A 25,157-nucleotide genomic window follows, 5' to 3' on the forward strand; every position below is an offset into this window, starting at 1 on the left:
CGGGGTTCTCCCGTTTCTCTCACTTTCTGATTCCACCACTTTTTTTCCATTATCAATCATTTGCTTTAATCACTGCTTAATCTTTAATCATGCAATAATGAAAGATTTGCTCCTGCTTTCTGATTCCACCACTTCTTCCATTATTAATCATTTGTTTTATTGCTTTAATATTTAATCATGCAATAATTTTTAATCATGCTTTAATAATCTTCAATCATGCTTTAATCGTGTTTTAATAATCATGCTTTAATAATTATAATCTTTAATCACGCTTTAATCATTGCTTCAATCTTTAATCGTGCAATAATGAAAGATTTGCTCGCACTTTCTGATTCCACCACTTCTTCCATTATCATTCACTTGCCTTTATCATCCGTCTCCCTTGGCCAAAAAGGGCATTAAACTAAAAAATATTTCAATTTCATTCAATTTCAAACACTATCTGCCGTGGGTTCTCTTTCTTCCCACTTTCTTCATTTCATTACTTCATTCATTATCGTTAGCTTCGGTGCATAGTCGTAGGACATAAAACTACAAGTTTCATTAGGCAATTTAGATTTTTGTCCGATATATGTGAGAGACCTAATCTATTTAAAACTCTTGTTGGTAACTTTGCACAACAAATAATAGAGTTACCTACCTTACAATACCACAAAATCAAAGAACACAAATTTATGCAAAAAAAAAAAAAAAAAAAATTAAAGCTAATAGTAGTGACACATTCATAAACAGTATTTGGTTTAGAGAATTGGTTTGGTGTTCAGAATTCCTGGAGGTCCTGCACGATTCGTGAAGAAAGCAAATGAGGTGCTCCTTTCTTGTCTTTTTTTTGTGTTTGTATTTATTTATTTTTTTTCTTTTTGCCGTTGGAAATGGAAATTAAAATACCTGTTTTTTTAAGAGGAAAGGGAAGATTCCAAAAATACACTTGAGAACACGGAAGGGCATCACAAAGACGCAACCTTGAAAAGGAAGGCGTTTGATTGCACGCATTTGGACTTTTATTTTTTTTTCTTTTTCAGAAAAAAAAGAAGGAAAAAAACGTTGGAAAACAGAACAACCTACAGGGTAGAACGCGCTACATGTAAACAAAGTATTGCGAAATACTTATCGAGTATTGTGTGTACTATGTTGAAATATCAGTACGAAAACTACCGTGTAATAAAATGCCATACTAAGTAAAACAATATAGGTATATATACATAATTATTATTTGTTTGCAAAACGAAAACAAAACATGAGTTATACAGAAGTATTTTGTGGAAAAGCCATCTAATATACATATTTACAAGGTAATGAAAATTATAGACTATTATTAGCTCTTAAGAAAAAAAAAATGTCCAAAGATGACGCATATGGAACGTTCAGCGGACAAGGGGATCAAGTCCACATTTGATCATTCTCAACATTTTTAATTTTAAATATTTCTATCTGAAGCCCCTTTCCAAATGTTGGAATTCTTTTTTTAGGTTAATACCTTATGTTCTTTAATGATTATGCCCTTTTAGGCTAAAGGAGATGGACAACTAATGAAAGCGAATGATTCTTCAATTATTTTTATTTTTGTTCTTCTACTGGTAATCACCCCGGTACCATGTGCACTAAGGCCTCAGTTGCTAGCCTCTACACCAGCAAGGCAGGAAGATACTGTAATTAATTCTTATAATGTAAAGAAAAAAACCTTGTTATTTTCAATGTATTTAAGTGGAGCGTACAACTCTTGTATCATTTCCTCATAACTTCGGTAATTGATACGAGCGGTCCCAGATTCGATTCCCGGAGGAGATACTCGGTCGAAAAAGTGTAAATGCTTTTTGAGGTCACCGATCCTGTTTGAGGTTTTCCTGGGTTTTCGTCATTCAGAAATGCCGGGATGGTACCCAACATATAAGACCCAGGCCTTTTCCTTCCTTCCTTTCCTCGAATAGTGTAATCGCCCACATAGCACAAGTACGTCCAAGGGATGTCCGATAGGAATGCGCACGAAGCGAGTCGCGACAGGATTATTCTGACAAAATTAGGCTCTTCCAATAGTGAAATATACATTTTTCGAGTCGAGACATCACTTTTACAGCACATTTTCGAGACGAGACAGCCACAAATCTTGTCTCGTGCGCATCCCTAATGTCCGAGACTGAGCCCGCAACGGACGACGGGACATCCCGGGATTATCCGAATGTGCTCCCGGGACATCCACAGGATTTCCGCGGGAGATCCAGATGCCCGCTAAAATTCCGGGATACGGGATATTCAACGGGACCACGAAGGGATGTCTATTGGTTTTCCCTCGGACCTTCTGTCCCAGCTAGGACGTTCCGTGGACATCCTACATGGAAATCCTTCAGGACGTCCATGGGATGTCTTCTCATTGTCCTGATAATCCCGGGAACCGAATGGGATGATTGGGATCAAAATGGGAAATCCCAGGGACGTAGTGTGCTATATGGGCGCTGACAAATGTCATCCTTCATAAGTGACGGTCTAACATGGCCATAGGTCCCGGAAGCCCAGAAATCTAATTCCTAATCCTAAACTTTGATAATTGGGCTTGCTTCTCTTGTACTCTAATCTTCTTGCATTACTAATCGATTGATCTCACTGAGCTGAACACAATGATGTGGATCGGTACAAATTCTCATATGTAGTTTTCGAGAAACTGTAGATAAAACTTCTTTTTAATTTAAAAGTTGACGCCGTAGTACAAGTATGCCGCCTACTAAAATCAAACAGATCCTCATCAATTTTGCATTATGACGCTACCAACACGAGTGCCCAATATGGATACACTGTCAAAACGACCTTTAACTTTCTAAAATTTCGTTTCTATTAAAGTGTAAAATATTGTCAAAATGTCGTGTGTCGGTATATTACGAATACAGTTGACCAATATTTTCTTCTATTTTTGAAATCATCTTTCAATAGTGTTCTTCTTCCTATTCCTTGCTTTCCTTCCATCTTTCCTTCTATGGCGGTATGAAGAAGACAATTTCTTCGCAAGAAGTGTCCAATCCAATTGACCTTTCTACAAAGGATGGTGGCTATAAGCGTCCTCTTCTCTCCCATCCGTCTTCATTTTGAGTTTAGCGTCCCTTTCATGAGCGAGGCTATATGAGACGTGGACCTACTGATTAACGTGGAATACAAACTACATGAGCTCTCGCCGGGAATCGAGCCCGAGTCTCTTACGCTAAAGGCACATACGCTAACCTCTTAGCCACGAAGGAGCTCATTACAGTGCTGGCTATTATTTAATAAATTATCATATTTAACCTACTAACAAGTACATAAGTTTCCATAGGGGGTTTCCTGTTTCTTATTCTATAAATCAGAGCCCTACATTAATTACAATCTTTACGTAATTTGACAATGATTGAAGTACGATTTACAGTGATACAGTGATTTTACGATGTTATTTTGTAAGTTTTATAATGTGCACAATTTCTGCAGTGAATTCATGCAGTTAAATTACGATGCATGATAGACATTTTATTGAAAAAAAAAAAAACAGATAGCTTGATAGTGAAAACCAAAAACAAACAAAAAAGGGAAGACTAAAATAACATGTTTAGCCGAGTGTTAGAGCAACAATGTAATGTAATTTGTTTGTTGTGTGTTAAAGCTAACAGCGTCACACTTAATGACCTTCCCTACGTAGACACGAATATATCAGCCTTGTCCATCAATTAGCACTTCGCTTTGTCTTTTATTTCAAACACTTTGCACCTCCGCTCGTTCAACTTCAGTTTACAATGAAGTAGCTAAAATCACGTCTCTTGTGCCAGTGTACACGCGTTTTCCAACTATACGCTGATGTTAGACATAGTAATTAGTTTCAGGGAGTAATTCAGGGAGTAACCACCATGTGAAATAATCAATAGCTTTATATACATATACATAAGGGAGTTATGCATTTCTAAACAGATAGTAATATCACCAAACGGCGTCCAAGACCACATAATCTGTCCGATTACTGTCATGATATACTTCAGTGGATTACTAATAATCTGATTGCCAAACAATTATTTTTAAATAACAATGAAACACTGGTTATTTTGGTTAGAAATACTGTATCATTACCTGTATAATAATAATAATAATAATAATAATAATAATAATAATAATAATAATAATAATAATAATAATAATAATAATAATAATAATAATTCGTTGTAGCCAAGATTTATTGAGTAATCTATTCAAAGAACATCGACGGCTCCAGGGAAGGTATGATTGTATGGCTGTATCCGCTGTTGCACAGATTCCAGAGCGACATGATGGCAGGCATAAGCGGAAACGTTAATATGTGCAGAAATGTTAATATCTCGTATTGCGTTGATAAATTCAATTCGTACATGTGACATGGGCTTGTTTTGTTCAAACTGTTAACCTTGACGTCTTTAGCATTGATAAACATTTTAGTACAAATAGAGGAAAATTAAGTAAACTTTATGGCACCGGTGCTACAAGAAGAAAGGTAATTACATTCAGGGGTGGATCCAGGACCGACTTCTGGGGGGGGGCGGTGGGTTGTCATGCTGCTACTTTTAAGAGCTCCAAACTTTGGGATGGGTTTTATTTATATATATATGTATAAAATAAGAAAGTTTCCCCTTCTGGTGGGGGGCGATTGCCCCCCTGGATCCGCTCCTAATTACATTTCTTCTACTTAGAGTGTAAGACGGAAGTGATGTTTTCGAAAGGGAAGGTTGAAAGGGGGAATTATTCGGAGGTAGTATTCCATCATAAGGTAACTGTCGTCTTTCGAAACACATATTGAATATGTAGTAACTCGTATTATATACAGAGCTCATTAGGGGCTAAGCGGTTAGCGTACACACCTTTGGTATGGGAGAACCGGGTTCGGTTCTCGGTGGGAGCTTATGTGGTTCGGATCCCACGTTAATCAGTACTCCACCTCACTGCTGAACTCAACGTATCATATACAATGACCTACTACAATGATGGGCAACCTTTTTTAACCAGGGGACCAAAGTATAATGACAAAATACTTTATTAGAAACAACATTGGTATATTAAACAAAATTCTTGTAGTAATTAATAAACCTGATTAATAATTAAGATATTATGAAGGGGAATGTGATTAGTGAAATTTTAAATGCATTTTTAAAGTATCTCAAAATGTGATTCGAAGTATGATGAAAGGATTCTCAGAAATGAAGTTATATTCGTCAGAGTAGGAATCATGTTCGTTGGCCAGATAAAACCTTTCAGAGGGCCGTGTCTGATCCGCGAGTCATAGTTTGTCTATCACTAATATATACCAAATAAATTAATAATTAGAATATATGGCCCTGAGGAGGGGGATTTCGTACACCCTGAAATCATGTCTGTTCCTAAGCGCTATTTCCTCGGAAAGTGATGTAAGATAAGGTTAACACTTATTTTCTTTCCTATGTGGCATTTTTGTAGAAAAGCCTATTAATTGAAAGTTATAAAGTACACATTGCAGTGTAAACTGTGTCAAGGTTACAACTGTCATATAGACGTGCGTAGCATTTGCCCACCTTTCACAAATATGCATAACCTACATCACACATAAGGATAATGAACTAAACGAAGGGAAGTGGTAATGGCCATGCTCGTAAAGAAAGAGGAAGAAAACGCATACCTGGCATTCTTTTTTCATAAATTTGTCTTTCGGTTCAGGCCGGTAGCTAGGATGGACAGACCCCTGTCTGTGGTCACATTCAGCCCTGCCTGTAATCACCTTCAGCCTACCTTGAAATGTTCATTTATTTATTTCCACAATTTACAGTGAATCTCCAATTATATATCCGGACTAACAGACAAAATAAAACATATGTGGTGTACGTAAAAACGTAGGTTACATGTGTAAATCCTGTACGTAACATCCTGCCGCAAAACGTATAACTGAAAACGTATGTTTTATACACACTTTCCGTATAAGTGTTCCCATTAAACGTACTTTCCGTATGAAAGAAAGAACTGTATGTTTATACTTTCCGTATAAGTGTCCCGAATAAACGTACTTTCCGTATGAAAGAAAGAACTGTATGTTTATACTTTCCGTATAAGTGTCCCGAATAAACGTACTTTCCGTATGAAAGAAAGAACTGTATGTCTATACTTTCCGTATAAGTGTTCCGAATAAACGTACTTTCCGTATGAAAGAAAGAACTGTATGTCTATACTTTCCGTATAAGTGTTCCGAATAAACGTACTTCCCGTACGAAAGAAGGAACTGCATATAGGCGGCCAGTATTTCACATATATATGGACGTAAACAACATATATCTGAAGTATGTAACATCGTTACAGCGGCATTATGTAACATCTAAACCGGAAAGGGCAGTACGTATGTAGCATGTGGATAACGTATTCTCAGTACCGATTTCCGTAGTAAATATACGGATTCTGTATATTTATACAGTATAACGCTATCAGGATAACGGATTTTTCTCAGTGCAACCAGTGATGATTTCAGGGAGTGGCCAGGGGAGAAATTTGCTCATCAGAGCTACAACGAAATTTCCTCCTTACCCCGGAGCACGTCTACGATTGAGCTCAAAGTGTTATCAGATTTTTCGCAGTGCTACTTTAACTAATATCTCTGTGCATTGAAAGTATCCCCCAGAAGGAAATAGACATCTTTTAAAATCGTTCCTACTAATGAGTTCTGGACGAAATCTGGACAGGCAGAAAGAAGTCCGGATAATTGTGATAAGGCTCTAGTAGAATCCAGATAGTAATTGGGATCTAATTTTGGATCTACGTACCGGAACATACACTTATTAGTACATAATCTTGTGTCTTGTATCTGATATATTACCAAAACGTTAAACAGCATATTAGTAATAAGTTTATGTTTTAGTCAAATTTCAAATAGTTATTGATCAACTATTTCAATCAGTCAAACTCGTTCGTTTCAAAGAAAGGGAAAAAGAATACTTTCCCTTCAAAATCGATGGGCTAAAAAAATTATAATAACTACATGACGCGAGTACTCGCCATCCCAGGTTTAGCAAGAATGGCTTGTCATGGGATTTGAATCCATAACTTCTCGCTTCCTAAACCAAAGCACTTTGCTTAACAGCCCATTTGAGGGTCTGAGCCGCTCCAACGCCATCTGTCAACGACTAACTGAACTACGAGCACGCATCACTCTGTCACTATCGAGAGCTTTCTAGACCTAGAGGCCGTCACGTCTTTCATTCACGTGACTCCCTAGTTTGCCTCGGGAAGCACCGGTTGGGGAATCGAACCCGTGACCACGTGGACATGAGTTCAACGCTGTTACCACTAGACTACTGTGTCGCCACCTCCCGCTTGCTAATATAATAATAAAATAATTCCTCTGAAACAAACCTCAAACTTCTTACGTACATCGGACTTCTCGATACATATTTGATCGAAAATCTATAGCTCTTATTACCAGATTTGGATATTCAGAACTCGATAACCTGTAACTTTTACTTTCTGTACTGGTAAAAGACTTTAATTTACACACATGTATATACAAATAAAGTGGATAATTTTGCATATTTCTATATATTGATCAAGAAACTATATTTCCTATTTCCGTTAGGTTATCGCCGTCCAAATCCCTTCTTCCAAGCTAGGGAAATACTTTGTTTCGAATCGATCGTTTAGACAGAGGAAGAGACAATTGGATTGCGACTTAGATCTTATAACGATCTTGTGACCAAAGGATTTCCAGCAACTATGAACTACAAATGTTATATATATATATATATATATATATATATATATATATATATATATATATATATATATATATATATATATATATATATATATATATATATATATATATATATATATGTTTTTCCTCTCTGTATAAGGTGATATTCATTGATGAAATATGATACACCAAGTGCTATACTCAGCAATAACACCGGATCTGACGAAACACATCTATTAACTCCCCTCCCTCCAATTTGTCATGTCACCAGACAGGATATGCCAAATGGATATGTAAATGTAATACTCTGCAAAACATACCACAAATAAATTGGTAATTTTTTTATGTCTACGCCAATATTTCTCTCATGTTTATAAAAAAAAAAAACAATTTCTGTTGCTTACCGGGCATAGTTAAGGTTGGTTTAAAGGGACAAGTTTTGCCGATAGATGGCAGTACAGTATTCGTATCTCTCCCATGTATTTTTACCCTTCACGAAAATTCACGATTTTTCTTACAGATTTCAACCTAGAAACTTCAAATTTTTAGAAAAGGAACATCATAATTTATCGAAGGCAATAATCCGTGCCGATTTTTTAATTTAGAATTTTCTTCAATGTTGAAATGGCTTGATTATTGAAATGAATATCCAAACCTTTAACAATGCAACTGTTTCAACAATGAGAAAATTCTAAATAAAAAAAATCGGCACGGATTGTTCCCTTTGATAGGTTATGAAGTTCCTTCTCTAAAATTTCGAAGTCTCTAGGGCGAAATTTGTAAGAGAAAATGTAAATTTTCGTGAAAGGTAAAAAAATAAATGGGAGAGATACGAAGACAGTAGTGACATCTATCGGCAAAACTTGTCCCTTTACACGAACCTTAAATTTCGAGTACACAAATTTTTTCTATATATTAAAGCTCCACGATTGTGCTCCGAGGCTACGGTAGACGATGATGGTGAAAATAAACGAAATGGGAGAATGAACAAAGTAGCAGAACCCCGAGAAAACCCACACTCACAGTAATTGTCCATCACAAAGCCTACTTTTCACGATCCTTGCATATCCTACGGGAGCCATCGTAGCTTTTAGATAGATATAGATATATTTGACTGCAAGATTTATAAAATGGGGTTTTATTTGCATTTGCAAAATATTAATATGAGACGTAAACCTGCAATTTGACGTTGAACACGAACCGCCGTAATGCGTTCAAATTTTTTTCAAGACTCCACCGGGAACCGAACCCAGGATTCCGCGCACCGATGGTGCGCTCCCTAGACACTGGAGGAGATATATTAGTTTTGTTATGGCAACAATGACAATGCGATACCACATTTGAAATATTGTAAAATCTAAGACAAAGGCAAAAACTTCGGTAGGGTTTTAGTGAGAATAACTCCAAAGAAGTCAAATGAGGTGCATGAGATAGAACGTCCAACAAGGGAGAACGTCCTTGAGATCAAATTCTTTTTCTTTTGCTTGTGGTTTGTCATTTTACGAGAAAATGTGTTTAGCTTGGTGCAAAGTCTCGATCATATTACCAAGTTTTAAAAAAATGACAAAAATTATGGGGAAAACTCTTAAATATACCAAAAATAACTCATTGAAACAAAAAAAAAAATGCGAAAAAATCACCGAAAATTAGGAAAAATCACAAAAAGTCAACGAAACTTAGGGAAAATGACGAGAAATCACCGAAACTAGGGAAAAAATGGCGAAAAATCACCAAAACTTAGGAAAACGACGAAAAATCCCCAAAACAGGATAAATGGCGAAAAAATCACAGAAACTGAGGAAAAATGATGAAAAGTCAACGAAACTTGGAAAAATGAAGAAAAATAACCGAAACTTAGGAAAAATGACAAAAATCAATAAAACTTATTTTAAATGATGAAAAATCAACGGAACTTAGAAAAAATAGGAAAAAGTCCTTACGAAAAGAACTTACGAAAGTAACGAAAAATCACCGAAACTTAGGAAAAATGACAAAAAACTAAAAAGCTGAAAATTGGCAAAATATGCAAAAAAAAAAAACTTTATTTCTACAATTTTCCGTTTCATAACGAAATGTAATATTATATATATTTAGTGGGCATTGTGTCCGCGATAACAGAAACGAAAGATGACATCTCATTGACTTCCGTTCTCTAATCATTAGGAACTTGATAGAAAGTGCAGTTCCAGGAAAAAGAGGAAGGAGACAAAGAGATTAGCTGAAGACCGTGGTGCAGTTTGTGGCAAGCGACCTTCAATAATTGCAGAATATCTATGATACTGGTGGATTATGAGCAGAAGAATGGTGATCCCTGACTCGGTGTCTTCTTATGACAAGGAAATGACTCGATCATTCATTTGGGTCCTATTTGTATTTAAATGAAAGGAACGGGATTGTTTCCAACATGTTTTATCTCGCAAAAGGTAACCAGTAACACGTTGCTTCATATGGTAAAGAACGCAGAGCGCTCGTGGGTCGGCAAAAGACCCACATGATTTATGTAGTTGAGTAATAAACAGCGCCACCAAGGTAGCGAGATAAAATGGCTGTGACAAAAGTGATTGCTTTATTTTTGTTTTTGATCTCTTGAAGGCTCATAGCAATCATCGTGTATGCTAACAACTTTTTACGTCGAATTCGGATATTCAGCTCATTAAGCAGAAGCAAACGAGAGCCGAAGCGATAATTGTTCCCGACCATCTGGTTCCACCGGAGGCTAAGTGCTACTACGACTCCCAGACCTACCTCTGAAGCAACCTAAATACTCAACACTGGTGCCAACTCATTACAAAATGCATTACAACAAGCCTTCACTAAAGAACAGCCAAGAGCAAACGGTCATTATAAATCGCCCATGATTAGCTAATGCGAAAAAACACATGGGCAATCTTCAGCAGTGCCTCTTATAGGATCAGTAATGGTGCTGTGTGTATCCTCAAATAGACTTGAAAAATACAAAACAAATATAATCTTGTCGATACCCATTGGGAAATCGAGGGGGAAAAAAGCGAGAAAGCCACCTTCAATTCTCTAGGGAAATTGCCTAAGCTCCGTCACCGTTGTGCGTGTTCTAATCTAAATTGAATACATTTGATTTCCTTTTGATTTCTTTAACTTTGATTTTTATTCTCGTAGGACATATTACTTGCAGTTGTTTTTGCGAGATATTCTGCGGCTTTCTCTACTTCTTGCATGATTTCCAATTGATTTCCTTTTTATCTCTTTATTTGTAATGCATTTAGTTAACTTTCCTGTCTTGTGAATTTAAAGTTTTGATTTTGTATTATTCCTGTGAGAAATCAATTTGATTTCCTTTATTGTTTGTGAAACAAATTTTTTCCTTTCTTGTGAGACATGAATTGCGTCCCATCACTTCTTGTGAAATAAATTTCATCCCGATTTATTCTTACGTTTTGATTGTTTATTGAAATTTAGTGTCTGTTCAGAACCATGGCTATGTGGGATATGGATCTACTATATTTTAAGAAAGAATCTGAACCACCGTAATGCGTTCAAATTTTTCAAGGATCTCCCACCGGGAATCGAATCGAAAATCCCGTGCACTAAAAGGCGCACGGACTAGCCCATTAGACCAACAGGGAGAGCATATTTTATTCTTGTGATTTGTTCATTTGGTTTGCCTTCATTTATTTGTGAAATATTAATTTGGTTTCCTTTCGTTTCTTGTTTAATAAATTTTTAATTTCGTTTTATTCGTGTGAGATACCCATTTGGTTTCGTTTTCTTTTTGTGAAATATAAAATTGAATCTGTTACATTATTGTGAAATGTCCATCTGGTTTCTTTTCATTTTTTTTTAGATATTTTTTATTTCATTTTGCTCTTATGAGATATTCATTTGACTTCGTTTTATTTTGCGTGAAATAAATTTGATTTCGTTTTATTATTGTGTGAAATAAATTTGATTTCGTTTTTATTATTGTGAGACATTCATTTGACTATTTTGTTTTGTGTGTGAAATAAAATTGACTCATTTGACTATTTTGTTTTGTGTGTGAAATAAATTTGACTCCGTTTTATTCTTGTGACGAGATATCCATTTCGTTTCCTTTTATTCTTGCGAAAAAATATCCAGTTTGGTTTTCTTTCATTCTTGCCAGATGCTTATACTGTCGATCTAACTTTTTAGTACCACTCAACAACTCCATTTCTTGTTCATTGATTTGAAATAAAAGGAAGGAGCTTGTTATGCGTGTGGTCTTACAGAAACAGGAAGCCACACTCTCTCTCATACATTACACAGCGTAACTATAACCCAGGTTGTATGCTAGTAGCAACAACAACAACAAGAAAGGAGAAAGAAAGCAATTGTTGAGAATAAATAAGCTGTCTTGTTTCTGTGCAAAATCTTAAAAAAAAAGAACTGAAGAGTGAGTTAAGATAATAGGAAGTGTTGTAAATATGGTTGGATTGAAAGCATTTTAAAGTGAATTCTCTGTTGAGAGATTTACATAGTTTGGAAAAGGAAGGAGTGGCGTTATGCTGGATAAGAACCACCTTTGCATGTTGTCATTAGTGAAATGGACGATATGCTAATGAGGAAAGGCCTATATTGGACACCGCCGACAGTTTTGATCTGAGCAAATAAATAGGCACTTTAAAATGAAAATAAAAATTTAAAAAAATAAAAAAAATAAAATAAAATAACACTTGCAAAAGTTGTAGAACTAGATCGAGCAGTCGGCCATTATCGTTTTGGCGCCACCAACGGTCATTCATTTAATCAATATGTGGACCACACATGGATGGATGAATTCCGTTGTACAATCAACAGAAGTTTTGAAATAGAACAGGAACGTGCTTTATATATATATGGTATTAGCCAATATGCAAGATATGGAAAGAAAACTTTTTTTCGTACAAGTATCTTAATTTTCAAAACACGTGGATTCGATTTGGCTTTCTTAATGGATTTAAGGTATTCGTACAGCCTCGTCTCGTCTCGTCTCGTCTCTTCTCGATTTGTGTGCAACACTAGTCGAGCCTGTACACGGATTAGGATTAGGAACTGGATTTATGGGCTTTCGGTATCTGACTGAGATTATGTTAGCTTCTCACATATGAGGGATGACATCCCTCGCCAATCACACTATCCTATGAAAGGGAAGGAAGTAAGAGGCCTGGGGCCATTATGTTAAGTACCATCCCGGTATTTGCCGGGTGTGAATGAGTAAAACCTTACTCAGAATGGCTGGCTTGAAAAAGTATTACACTTTGTCACCTTTTTTTTTTTTTTTTTTAACCGATCCACATAGTACACTGTAGTGGACAATGGGACATCCCGCGATCATCCGAATTTGCTCTCGGGACATCCATAGGACCTCCGCAGGATATCCAGATGTTCGTTAATATCACAAAAACGGGATATTCAAAGGGATGTCCACTGGTAAATCGTGGGATAATGTAGTTCTAGGTATGTTCGGCGAGGGATTTCCCTGGGATCTCCTGTCCATCCGAGACGTCCCGTGGACATCCTACGTGGAAATCCTTTAGGATGTCCCATGCAGGACGCCCATTTGATGTCTACTTATGTTGCCGATAATCCCGGGAACCATATGGGATAATCGAGATCAAAATGGGATGTCCTAGGGACGTTGTCTTTGTGGGGGAGTGTCCCCTCTGGAAGAGACTGTACATGTTTGAAGATGACGAAATTATACTTTTTGAATGTTCACGTAACAAGGATGTGTTTACGTTAAAAGTAGGTTTCGTTACACATAAATCCAGCTTATATATATATATATATATATATATATATATATATATATATATATATATATATATATATATATATATATATATATATATATATATATATATACCTGAAGTTATATGAGTTAGAAAATTCTACGGGTAATTTATTACGAAGCCACAGACACACATTAAAGCAATTTCTCTTAATATACATCGGAATAACATTTGAAAAATGAAAATGGTGGGAAATGAACTACTTTCGCCATTTGCTAGCGCCAGAGAAATATTATAGACTTGTTTGCGTACTTCAAAATCTCGAAAGAAAGAAAGAAAGAAAAAAAAATCCAAGAAGGTCCAACCTAAACATTTCCTCGCGTGGTTCAACTATTTGTAATGGTGCGTATGGAGATAACATCCTGTTAGTTTTGGCCAATCGTACTGAACATTTATATATATATAAAAAGAAAAAAGAAAAGAAAAAAATCAAAAAATAATGATTGAAATATGAAAGTATTTACCAGAACTGCAGCTTTGGTTTGGCTACACACCACAAAGTGATTGCACAAGGTCGTTTCAAATAATAATGATGCAAGTGCAGTGTCAAATTTTGGTTTAATGGGGCCCTAAGCTATTGAAAGGGGCCCTTTGTACGTCAAGCTTTCTTTTTCAGGGACAAAATTTTTCGCCGTTTTTAGGTTTGAATATTGCTATATGCTAATTTATGGACCCGGAAACAAGGGCCTATTATAAGCAGGGCCAGGAAACGGGAATCCATTGAAAGCGGGGCTGAATAACAGGGGTCTCGTTATAAGTGGGGCGAGAAATAGAGCTCTATTACTTGCTTTATAAAAGCCTAACACATAACAATACAGAACACCATTGTATGTGTGTTTTATCTTTTTTGCTTTTACTTGTTATTTAGAAATTGCAATACAATCAGTTTTTTTTTCTTTAAATTTTTTTGGCTCCCAAGCGATTGGGGCCCCAAGCTATAGCTTATTTAGCTTATACGTAAATCTGGCACTGTGCAAGTGTGTGTGTGTCTGTGTTTAAGCCCTTAAAGTTAGACAATAGAAATTCGGACAACACGCTAAGTTTTTTAAAAAAAGCTACTGTGTTACATTTTTTATTATTATTATTTTAAAGTAGATTTTTCACTACAAAAGCTCGTTGTGGGTTCATGACCTCTTTTGACACATATCATTCAGTCATTTCACAGGAGCCTGTGATCTGCGTTCACAACATGTTAAAAAGACCGTACGCATGTACCACTGAAGAGTTCTCATGATGAGCTCAAGCCAATGGACCACGATTTGCTCGTCATGTGACGTCATTTACCACGTCAGTGCACTGGTCGTTTTCTTTTTTTAATTCTTTTTCCTTCCTCCCCTCTTATATAATGTATAATGTGTGTCGTATTCTCAGCGACTGTTTGCTTTCCTACCACACATCCCGTATGCTGTGCTGTGTGTGTGTGTGTGTGTGTAGTGTTTCCCTTCATAGCCCTACTAATGACATATCCCAGTCTGTTGGACTCTTTAGTAATTAACTAACCAATTTTCACACCAATGGATTAGACTCCTAATCGCAGATGCTGCCCTTTTCGTAGATGCTGCCCTGATCGCAGATGCTGCAGTACTTTCAACAGCGGTAATCCCTTACTTCCTGAAAAATAAATTTGATTGGTGCACAATTTTAATAGTTTTAATCAAGTAAGTACATTTTAAAATTTGATACGAGATGAGTAACATTACACTAATTCTCGTCTCATTTTCAAGGCAAGAAGTACATTTTCAAAAATTTAGACGAAATAAGAAATTTCTCGGGCCTCGTGAGTAACACTAGTTCTTCCCAACCTCATGCTTTGATAAAGAGATTGTACGAACATAATGACGAGCATTTATCAAAGTTTAAAGATAAATAAATCATTACACAATTTTCCTCTACAATAAATGTGTACCATACCTCTCTTGACTCAGAATAATTTTGTTATACTATGTTTTAATGTAAACTATTAATAATTGATGATATCCTATAGGTCTGATGGGCCGCGGTGGATCAGTGGTAGATCCTTCACCTCTGGTTCGATCCCAGCTCGTGCCAAGTAGATTTTGTGGTGGACAAACACCGTGTGAGTGGGTTTTCTCAGTGTTCTCCTGTTTCCTGCCACTTTCTTCATTCCACCATTTTATCCATTCCTCATCATCACTGTCTTCTTTAGCCTAGCCGGCATAAGCGTGGGACGTAAAACTTCATTATCTAGATATAGATCTGATGTGATAACAAGAAAATTCAATTCGTAATGTGATACATAGAACATCTGTGAAATCCGGAGCAGTGAATTTCCGACAAATTAAAATAACTGTTGTTATTATGAGTGAGAAGAGCAACTGGCAACAATACATTTGAGACAACTTAAAAAAGTAATTGATGTGGAGAGGAAAGATACAAGACTCATTGCCATATGCACCATTACTACCAAAAAAAAAAAAAAAAAAAACGTAGTCAAAATTCCCGGACACTTACTTGGCCGATGCATACAAGATGTGGACCAAGCAGCCTAGAAGCACTGAGCCTTTCCAGCTATGTTCTCCAGGATTAGCAATTGATATATTTTCACGTCTGAAAATATAGAGGAATGTGATACGGAAGGATCAAGGAAATTAATATGAGCAGATTTAAGACCAAAAAATAATTCATTTCATCACGAAAGGTGAAACCGATTGATAAGAGTGAATTTAAGACAAAAAGAATTTACTTGATAAGGAAAGGTGAAGGAAGGAAATTGATAAGAGTGAATTTAGAACAAAAAGAACTTACTTGATAAAGAAAGGTAAAGAAAGGAAATTGATAAGAGTGAGTTTAGAACAAAAAGAATTTACTTGATACGGAAAGGTGAAGGAAGGAAATTGATAAGAGTGAATTTAGAACAAGAAGAATTTACTTGATAAGGAAAGGTGAAGGAAGGAAATTGATAAGAGTGAATTTAGAACAAAAAGAACTTACTTGATAAAGAAAGGTACACTGAGAAAAATCCGTTCTCCGGACAGCGGTATATTGTACAAATATACGGTATCCTCTTGCTTACTATAGAAATCAATACGGAGCATACGTTATCCGTATGATACATAGGCACTGCCGTTTGATGTTACATCATGCCGTTGCAGGATGTATGACATCTAACAGTTTTCCGTATATCACATGTATATACTTATGTTACCTTCGTCAGCTATATGCTATATACGTCCATTTGTATGTGAGATCCTGACCGCCTACATTGTTTCATACAGAAAGTACGTATAGATGGAACACTTATACAGAAAGTATTATAAAACATGCGTTTTCAGTTATACGTCTGGTGTACGTTAAGTCCAAAAACTACAGGAATTACGCATGTAACCTATCTTTTTAAGTATGCCACCTACAATTTTTTTTCTCAGTGTAAAGAAAGGAAATTGATAAGAATGAGTTTAGAACAAAAAGAATTTACTTGATAAGGAAAGGTGAAGGAAGGAAATTGATAAGAGTGAATTTAGAACAAAAAGAATTTACTTGATAAGGAAAGGTGAAGGAAGGAAATTGATAAGAGTGAATTTAGAACAAAAGGAATTTACTTGATAAGGAAAGGTGAAGGAAGGAAATTGATAAGGGTGAATTTAAGATAAAAATAAATAATTTATTTGATAAGGAAAAGTTAAGGATAGACAAACTTCATCACAGAAAAAGTGAAGGAAATTGATGAGTGAGTTTAAAATGAAAAATATTAGACAAGAAAAGAAGGCATTGAGAAAAGTGAACTCGAGACAAATTTACATAATAAGTTAAAACGGACATAATCGATAAAAGAGTGAATTTCAAATAATTCAAAATAACTCATATGATAACGGTATGTAGAGGCATTTGATAAGTGTACAGTGAAAAAAAAAAAACGTGCTAAGTGTCAAAAAGGGAAAAGTTCGGTTTAATATCAAGATATGCCTATGTCCCCAACACTGCTCAGCGAACAACGGACTATCTAGTAGCATTCACTGTGGAAGTATTTCAAATAATCGCCAGGAAAATGCGCGTGGGTATATGTGCCACCAGTTCTGAAATAAAATCTGGGCTTTTTACGCAACATTTTCATTTTGACACTTAGCATGGATTGTGTAGTCAGTTTACAAATATGGATTTGAGGCTATTTAGTGTGATAATTAAAACTGGAAGTAATTGATAAAATGAGAAGATCTGATACAAATTAACATATAATAATAATAGTTAATTGATAATAGCTTACAATAATTTTTCTTACATGCATCTCCAAACACTTTGATGTAAAAAATTCATTATTTTAAAAGTATTTATTCTGAAGCAACATGAATTCTCATATTTTTTAAGACAGCAGATTGGTATTCATCTCAGAATATCATAAAGCCGCACGTTAAACAAGTACCATCAGCGACATTTTAGGATGAAAAAAAAAAATGCTAATCAACATATACATGAACAAGTGATTCCCCCTTTCCCCTCTCTCGGCATGTGTGTGTGTGTGTGTGTATGTGAGTGAGTACTCCTGGCCTTGTGTAAGCCTGAGGTGAGGTAGTCAGTAAGTAGCCTTGATATCACATAGGCCGACGATAGGCGCCAGTCAGCCTTTAGCTTCTGTCTGCACTTCTCTTCTGGTGGACCACAACTCGTTCGCTGTTTGGCACATATTCAAACACTGCTTTCACAAGACGATTATATATATATATATATATAATGAGGGAACGCATATAAGACAGGAGAAAATCTTGATTTTTTGAGCACGGGAAGAATATGTTTCGATGTTGTTTTTTCCTAATAATTTCTTTATTCATTTTAAGTGGTTTTGGTTACACCATCACATGTAGGATGATGAAAAGTTGTCGAATAATATTTCTGAAGTTTATATCCCTAGCATCATATACAGTAGATCCAAATAGACAAAAATGAATTCGAGACACAAAAATAATTTATTTAATAAGGAAAGATGAATTCAATTGATGTGGAAACACAATCTTAAAAAGATAGAAATCAATAGTTTATAATTTTGATATTGTTAACCAAAATTTTTATGTTTATTTACGTCTATTTTCTCGTTTGATTTTTTTTTTTTTTTTTTTAAATACAGTTGTCAAATCGTCAAGAGAAAATGAAATTAAATCCTTCGGTTTAAGATCCCACGGTTATGCCGTTTAGGCTAAGAAAGACGGTGATTAAGGCGCGAATGATGATGAAATAATTAGTGGAATGAGGTTGTGGGAGGAAACGAGTATCCCGAGAAAGCCCATGGACACGATGTTGTCGACCACAAATTTACTTGGCCAGAATCGAACCAGGGACCTCACACATCATATGTGTATGCGTCAAATTGGTTATCTGGGCGATTTGACAAGAACACAAAAATAAAATTCACGAAAATAGGCGTAAATAAATATAAAGATATTGGTTAACAATACAAAAATTATAAAATATTGATTTGTATATTTTTTTGAAGTTTTTAAGATGGTGTTTCTACATTGATAAGGCTAAATTTGAGACAGAAAATGTTTAATTTGACATGGAAAGATGAAGCTAATTTGGCAGTGAGAATTTGAGACAGTGCTTGATTTGAAAGAAAAGGAGAATGCATAATAGTATTTAATATACGCAAATTATATTTAAGCACTATAGTGTGCGAATAAGCATATTATATTTTCACATCATTTCGAAAAACTTCGAAACTTCAAGAAAGGTCGATTACTTCCACTCTCGTCATCCTACTGGCGGCCATGATCAAAGGTAAGCTTTTTGTTTCTGCGGCAATAAGCCTTTGGATTTGTTAAACTACAATGCAGTTATTAACGTAAAGAAACTTAACAGTACGAACAGCTGTTCAATGGTAAAATTTGAATTTTGTTTAGAACAACAAATATTACTCCATGCTTTGATTGTTTGTGCATTATACAAAAGGAAATGTATATCTTAAATCTGATTTCGGAGATGCTCTATGGGTCAGGGGGTGCGGAGTCTACCACTAATGTACAGCAGCTCGAAATGTGACATGGGTATGGGTGTGTCTGTGCCTACTGGCAGCCTCCTTAAAAGAATGGCAACAGATCTATTGACACCGGAATTTCGTCACCTTTTAGCTAAATATAGTTGGCACCTGTCAACAGTTGTATATATGTGAACATAGCTCCTGGGCCAGTGTCTACAGACAGATAAAGACCTTCCCTTCGATTTCACTGCCGTCTTCGTGCGGTCGGTTATCAGTCAAAGAACACAGTTGACGTAACACCTAAATGCATCAGGCTAATGATACTTATAAGAACCAGTGTTAGCAGAAGTCCAAAAGCAGCGGCAAGCAATTCAATCACAAACTGCAAAGAAATAATGCTAATGAGCTGGCAAGTGTGAGTATTAACACAAATAATCCCAGATGAAGAACGTTATACTGTATTTGGAAAGGGATATGCAGAATGCAAGTCCTTCATATTATTGTCTACAGATTGCACTCTTGTAAAAGAACTATATGCGCTTTACGTAGTGGTGGCATTCAGTCGGTTTGTCCAAACTGGTTGTTAAAATCTCCCAGATTCTGGAACTATTTTAAAAATGTTTCAGATTTCCAGGACCAGTTGTTAAAATGTCTCAGATTTCCAGAACCAGTGGTTAAAATGTCTCAGATTTCCAGAACTAGTTGTTAAAATGTCTCATATTTCCAGAACCAGTGGTTAAAATGTCTCAGATTTCCAGAACCAGTTGTTAAAATGTCTCAGATTTCTAGAACCAGTTGTTAAAATCTCTCAGATTTCCAGAACTAGTGGTTGAAATGTCTCAGATTTCCAGAACCAGTGGTTAAAATGTCTCAGATTTTCAGAACCAGTTGTTAAAATGTTCAGTTTCCGTTCAGGTTTCCGGAACGAGTTGTTAAAATGTCTCAGGTTCCTGGAACTGGTTGTTAAAATGATTAATGAATGTAAATCTTTATGAAAGAATTGGTGGAGTGACAAAGTGGAAGGAAACGCGGAAAAGGTACACACACGATTTTCTCCATCACAGACGGTGATTGGGTTCGAACCAAGAACTTCTCGCACCAGAGGGAAGCAACCAACAGCTGAGCCACCGCTCTACCACTACCAATGAGTAATTAATTAAATAGATCGTTTCAAGCAGACAAAGTTTAAATGGAAGTAATACGTATATAGCAAAAGATGCTATGCATATCTGTCAGGTTGTATTATGTTTGAAAATGTGTGTTTGTATGAATATCATTAATACGTGTGCTTTTACATGTGTGCAGTGTATATATGTATGTGAATACATGCTCATAGACACACTAAGCTAGTTTGAGTCGACACACGTACTACAAGCATGACTTGGAGAAAGTACAAAACAGACAACTAGCGAGTTTTGCATGTGGTATTACGTCTTCCGGCTGCCTATGTGTATGTGCTCCTATTAAAGGGGGTCAAGACTTTCTACAGACGCTGCTAATCCCTTTTGCATTGGCTTATATGTCGTCGTATCAAAGGAACCAGGAGGGCCGGGGGAAAGGGGAGAACGAGAAGGCAACTAATATCTCTCCTTAAATGACGGGAGAGAAACTGCAATTCCTAAAAGATCTCTCACCCCACTCGCCGAGTTTAGAGTCGAAAAAAAAGAAGTGAGATTGCTATATATGGTTGATACGTGAGGACGGACAAAAAACCATGCACGAAATCACTATTTAAGCTGTTGAAATGTGATCGGCCGGTTTCTAGACTCTAAATTGATAACTGTTTTTTAAAGACAGTCAAGTTCTTGGACAAGTGTCATGCTGTGAATAACCACTGGTTAAACTAAAGCTTTGATTTTTGGGGGGACAGAGGGATTAATAGTAATAATATGTAAAGTGACCGGAGGATACAGTCTCGAAACTTACAGATGGTCTTCACAATGTTTCTTTTTTTTTTAAGAGGAAGAAGAATGTTTTTAACCCCTCTGACGTTACATTTTCTCAGTGTTCTGTGCCATTTCTGTTGCAATACTTCTGAAACTTGACGTGTATGAAACATTACATTTTACTTTTTATTTATTTGACACCTTTTTGTGCAAGAGCATAAGGGAACGCATAATGTTGGATATGACCCCAACACATCACCACACTCTCCAGAACACACACACACAAAACAAACTAGCAAATGTCCTTGTGCATATGTCAAGAACGGCAGGGGTGAGCGTTCAATTTCTCCACAACCATTTCATTGACCGGGTACTTATCTTCGGATGTTATGTAAGCCACCATATCACAGAAGTAATTGTTATGCAAACCCGCATATCACAGAAGTAAAGGGTTATGCAAGCCCGCATTTCACAGAACTAATAGTTATGCAAGCAAGCATATCACAGAAGTAAGGTTATGCAAACCTGCATATCACAGAAGTATTGGGTGTTGCGTACAGGCAAGGCGTTCTTAGTAATAACCAGAGGAGGAACGTGCATAACGTTGCAACTCTCTCGATTCCACCGGAACCGAATATCGAAAGAAAAGAAAAAAAAAACGGCTTCGTATGCAATTATGTACGCTAAAGACCTATTTCTATACTCAATTTGGTGGCTCTAGATCTAGGTCATTCTTTTATATGCTTAAAACTGTGACAGACAGATACATTATTATTATGCTAAAGGAAATGAATGATTAATGACAAGGAATTATATTAAATTAAATTTTTGTGCTCTTTCACGGAGAATCAAACTTGGGGCCATGTAAACCGAATCCACACCCACCAGCCACCAGGGGCGGATCCAGGGGGGGGGGCGATCGCGATCGCCCCCCCAGAAGAGGAAACTCTTATTTTTTATATATAAATAAAACCCATCCCGAAGTTTGGAGCCCTTAAAAGTAGCAGTATGACAACCCATCGCCCCCCCCAGAAGTCGGTCCTGGATCCGCCCCTGCCAGCCACTAGCCCATTGGGAAGCTAAAAGAGTAACGCGTGCTGTTCCCTCATCATTTCAAAGTGTGTTAAATATCAGTCTGGCGGAAGAGCAAAAATTAATATAACTTTACAGTAAGAAAATATTGCGAACACCTGGCAACCCTGTGTGGCGGGAAAGCTAAGGTCGGTATGTCGCGCAGTTCCTGTGTCGTCAAGAAAATGTTTGTTACAAAAAAGTAGAAAAAAAACATGTAAAAAAAGCAGTAGGATTCGGAATGCGCCAGCAAAGACATTTCCTTTGCTTTTTTCCCATGGCCACGTGACAAATTGGCGTCATCAGTTGTACAGAGAGCGGCCGCTTGTAGATTCCCGCCAAAGAACACAACAAACACATCATACACCACCACACGCGCGACATTGTTGCGTAACAGTCGGTCACTCCCACGAAAACCACAGCCAATTACCTTGCAGAATAAACGCCCTTTCGTTGCAACAACTATTACTTTGTTTTACTATTAAATCGCCTTTGCACTCCCATTCTTGTTCTGCGAATATTATTTTGTGCAACTGTAAATTGTAATCTACAAAGAAGTCAATAAGAAACTTAGCAACTTGCTAATTGCTATTTCAACATATCATGGGTGACTAACCCCCTCCCCAAGTGCTAGGACTCAATCCCAAATTTTTCATGTTCCCGCAAATTTACCATTCTTCCCAAAAAATTTACCATTCTGCTTTCCGGTGTTTTTTTCTTCCCCAAATTTACCATCCTTCCCCCTAAAATTTATCATTCTGCTCTCTAGTGTACTTTTCTTCTCCAAAACTTACCATCCCTCAAAAATTTACTATTCTGCTCACTACTGTACTTTTCTTCCCCAAATTTACAATCCTTAACCCACAAAATTTATCATTCTCCTCTCCAATATACAGTTCTTCTCAAACATTTACCATTCTTCCCTCAAAAATTTACCATTCTGCTCTCCAGTGTACTTTTCTTCCCTAAAATTTACCATCTTTCCCTCAAAAATTTACTATTCTGCTCTCTAGTGTACTTTTCTTCCCTAAAATTTATCATTCTGCTCTCCAGTATACTTATCTTCCCCCAAATTTACCATCCTTCCCTCCAAAATTTACCATTCTGCTCTCCAGTGTACTTTTCTTCTCCAAAATTTACCATTCTGTTCTCCAGTGTATTGTGCTTTTCGTATATTAATAGTAAGCAACGATGCCGAAAATAAATACAAAATACTGCTCTGCTGTCTTTCGGCATTACCCGCAACTCTTTGTTTTTAAAGGTGTTTGTTAACAATTACATTAGTTCTTTTTAGTTGTCAAAAGGATTGTCGGTGTGTTTAAAAGTACTAAAACATAGATAAAAAGCGACATTTAAACAATTCATAGTTGGTTTCAAGGAGCCAAGAATGTATACTAAATGACGATTACGATTTATGCAGTTAACCAAAGCCTCTAGTCAATATGCAGCTAGCCTAAGGCTGTTCTCTGGTTAGTATGCAGCTAGCCTAAGACTGTCCTCCGGTCAGTATGCAGCTAGCCTAAGACTGTCCTTTGGTTAATATGCAGCTAGCCTAAGCCTTACTTTTTAATGCAGAGCATAAGTGAATTTCATTTTACACTGTAAAACTAAAATAGACTTCGGAACTTTGGTTATCCAATACTGAAACCAGAAATGTTTAGATTTGTCAATTCCGGTTTTAAAACATTAGAATAAGCTTAGAAATAAAATCTGTTCTTGTAATGCTGCATCCATGAAATAATAATAATATATATATTTTTTAATCACGCTACTTCTTGCACGTTGTGGTGTGATATCTTTCAACACAGATTGTTTTATAATATTTTGTATACTTAATGCAAAGCATAATTTCTATACTGAGCTATAAGTATATGATCCCTTGACCGGTAAATGTGCATTGAATAAATCGTTTCGTTATGAAGGCTTAATATTTATTTTATTTCGCCTGAATGGAGCCATGATACGCAGTAAAACCAAGATTGGAGGCGCCTTCCTAATCTCACACGATGAACTTTGACATGGAAGTGACAATGTCGAAATATTTTCTATACATTTGTCATATTTTCAAGGATTTCTCATTTCTTTTTACCTTTTTTTTCGTCTGTCTCTTCCTCTACGTTTCATTAACACTGTACTTAAGTACTGACAAGCAGTTCTTGTTAATGAATAATTAATTTTGTCTGATTATGACTTACCATTAGTCAAGTCAGAAATACGGTCAGTGAATTGTCGTTAGCAAAGTCACATCTCCTGGTGAGAATATTATTGAAGACTTCAACTTGTCTCGCTTCCACCCCTGACATAAAATGGTAACGTCCCACGAATATGCCGTTTAGGCTCAGAGAGGCGATGATTAAAGCAAGTGAATGATGCTAGAAAAATTGGTGGAATGATAATGGGTGAGGAAACGAGAAAACCTCCGAGAAAACTCACGGACACGATGTTGTCCACCAGAAATTTACTTGGGCGGGAATCGAACTAGGAACCCCACGCACCAGAGGTAAGTGTTCTAGCACTGAGCTACCGGCTATAACGTTGTACTGAGAGTTCTGTGAATGCTGAACCCTGAAGCCAGATGTCTATTACGTTTTACTGGGAGCCCTGTCACTGGTGAATTCGGAAGCCAGATGTCTATTACGTTGTACTGGGAGCCCTGTCACTGGTGAATTCGGAAGCCAGATGTCTATTACGTTGTACTGGGAGCCCTGTCACTGGTGAATTCGGAAGCCAGATGTCTATTACGTTGTACTGGGAGCCCTGTCACTGGTGAATTCGGAAGCCAGATGTCTATTACGTTGTACTCGGAGCCCTGTCACTGGTGA

General features: G+C 36.5%; 1 protein-coding gene across 1 annotated transcript in view; it reads left to right on the forward strand.

Moving 5' to 3' along the window:
* The window catches only part of sog (chordin short gastrulation), a 154,013-nt gene that overhangs the window by 47,218 nt on the left and 81,638 nt on the right, over positions 1-25,157 (forward strand). The gene's annotated exons all lie outside the window — the stretch shown is intronic.

The sequence above is a fragment of the Thermobia domestica genome, chromosome 15 (genome assembly GCF_964235325.1).
Source record: "Thermobia domestica chromosome 15, izTheDome1.hap1.1, whole genome shotgun sequence".
Lineage (NCBI taxonomy): Eukaryota > Metazoa > Arthropoda > Insecta > Zygentoma > Lepismatidae > Thermobia > Thermobia domestica.